General features: G+C 45.1%; 1 long non-coding RNA gene across 1 annotated transcript; it reads left to right on the top strand.

Moving 5' to 3' along the window:
- Positions 1–933: 933 nt before the first annotated feature.
- Positions 934–2,047, top strand: Gm30985. Its single transcript, XR_374878.1, has 3 exons — positions 934–1,042; positions 1,529–1,638; positions 1,981–2,047. It is a non-coding gene; the product is annotated as a predicted gene, 30985 (long non-coding RNA).
- The last annotated feature ends 197 nt before the right edge of the window (positions 2,048–2,244 follow it).

The following is a 2,244-nucleotide window of genomic DNA, read 5'->3' as shown; positions in this document are numbered from 1 at the left end:
GAAATCCCGTGTGACTTTGCTTCACTATTAAACCCAGTGTGACCAACCACAAGCATGTCCCTGATGCTCTTTGTCCAGAGTATATTGCTAATGTTTGTCCAGTGGTATGAGAACCAAAACCCTGAGTTACTATTATATCTTAAGTTTCAAGACAGCTTGAGAACATTTTGTCACCATCTAGTAAAGTACTTCAAATTGGTCCTAGTCACACTTCCCAGTTTCACTGAGGCACCTTCTTTCCTTCCAAGCCATATTACAGACACTGGCCACACTGATGCTTTCAAAGGAGGCCCCTTCAATTGGGATTTGCATCAGTTAATAATTCTTCAGAGTCACCTTATAACTATGATTAAAAAGAAACAGGGGCAAGGTTTCCTAGTCTTTTACTATTGTGTCTTCACTCCATACAGCTGCTCCTTCGCCTACCTTGCCCCTCTAAACTGTGACCTGTAAGGGGACAGCCTCCCTCTGCTGATTAGCATAGTTTAGCTGCCACTGCACAAGAAAGGCAATATGAGAGTAAGTTTCCAAGTGCGCACTGTGGATTCCTGCTGAGCTGGAAGAAAAGCTCAGACATCCCCTGTCCTCATCAAGGTGAGTCTCTTGACTATAGTGAATGTTAGTCACCCAAGTCCTTAACTGAGTGCCCAATGCCCAGACGCAGTTCTTTCCCACCAACTAACTAACTAGTTGTAAGAAAAGCAGCTGGGTGAACAGCCTTCGAGAATGAAGGAATAAACTTGTTAATGCAGTCGTTGCCCAGGGTTTGAAGATCGTCTTCAAAAATCCTCTGCGGGAGTGCTCAGAAGCTTGTGACATAATTTCGCTCCTTGCCCAGCACCCACGTTTTCCTTTTTTTTTTTTTTTCTAACCTTGACAGATCAGACAAACACGAACTTTACGTAAACACTAAATATTAATGAGACAGAAGCAGAAAGCATATTCTAAAGGAAAAAAAAGCAACGCAGCCCAAGCACGCTCCTGGTTGTTGAGTCAATAAGGAGAAGGCGCGCAATGTGGAGTGGGAATGTGCTCAATACAGGTAAGAAACTTCACTACTGCCTTAGCTATGGTCCCCGAAGAACTCAATGAAGACTATCTGCGCATCTGAAGTGCATTCCGCCACCCAAGCACTGACTTCTTGTTGTATAGGTTAGCAGCTTGACTCCAAGGTCCTGGAAATTCCTGAGGTATCTTTCGGCGGAGAGTAGAGAAAACCCTACAGCTTAATCCTTTCCTTGCTGTAGCTCAGCTCTCTTAGGTCCTCTATCCCATTGACCTGATACAGAAACAAAAAAGCCTAAAGAAAACTCCCTTGATAGTGACCACCAGGGCTCCCCTCACCTGAACGCTATTCCTGCCAGGCCACAGGAAACATGACTCACTGCAGAGCCTTTGTGAGTCTTGCCTTTTCCTTTAAATTTCCAGCTAGCTTCGTAACATTGTGACATCAACTGATCATACTGACACTGCTTCAACACTTGTTTTATGCCTCGTACTATTCTGAGTACTCTATGTAACCTTGTAGGAGGGACTGCGTGGCCACCTCTGCCGCTAAGGCATCTCCTGCAGAAGGACCTAATTGAACACTGCCTGAGAGACCAAGGATTGCTGACACAGACAATGCCAGCCAATCAGGTACTGTTGTTTAAAAGAGATGCTTTCTTGGGACCAATGGGGTGCGGGTAGAGGGTATTAAAGGAACTTGCAGCAGTGTTCAGATGAGCTTGCTGCAATGTTTCTCAACTGCCCCCAGAGTCTGTGTGGTTCATTCCATGCCACCCCTCATCCAACCCCTAGGAGCAGGTAGGATCAGGCATCGAGTAGTCCAGGGCACAGGCAGCACCTGGGGCTCAACGTGGAGCAGACTACCTTATCCTCGTTTTGTGGCTGTTTGCAAAGCTCCTTTTCTGGGCGCTCATTTTCGCCTGTGGAACAAGGGCTGTGCTCTGGGTTCGACCCAATCTGTTCTTCTTGCAGGGCTGCTGTTGTGCCCCCTTTGGTTGCTTCTTCAGTGAGTTGGTCTGGCAAAGGTGAGCACACGGACCTCATTTCTATCTTCTTTTTCTTTTTCTTTTTCTTTTCTTTCTTTTTTTTTTTTCTTTTTTCTTTTTTTTTTTTTTTTTTTTTTTTTTTTTTTTTTTTTTTTTTTTTTTGGCCCGGGCTTCCCCGGGAATGGCATAATTTCACTTTTGGGCTGGGGTCAAAGATGAACAAAAGACTTCCCTCTTTTCTGGCCCCTTT

Source organism: Mus musculus, chromosome 2 (genome assembly GCF_000001635.26).
Source record: "Mus musculus strain C57BL/6J chromosome 2, GRCm38.p6 C57BL/6J".
NCBI classification, from domain to species: domain Eukaryota; kingdom Metazoa; phylum Chordata; class Mammalia; order Rodentia; family Muridae; genus Mus; species Mus musculus.
Note: the sequence above shows the minus strand (reverse complement) of the source record. Positions and strands in the feature narration are given on the sequence as shown.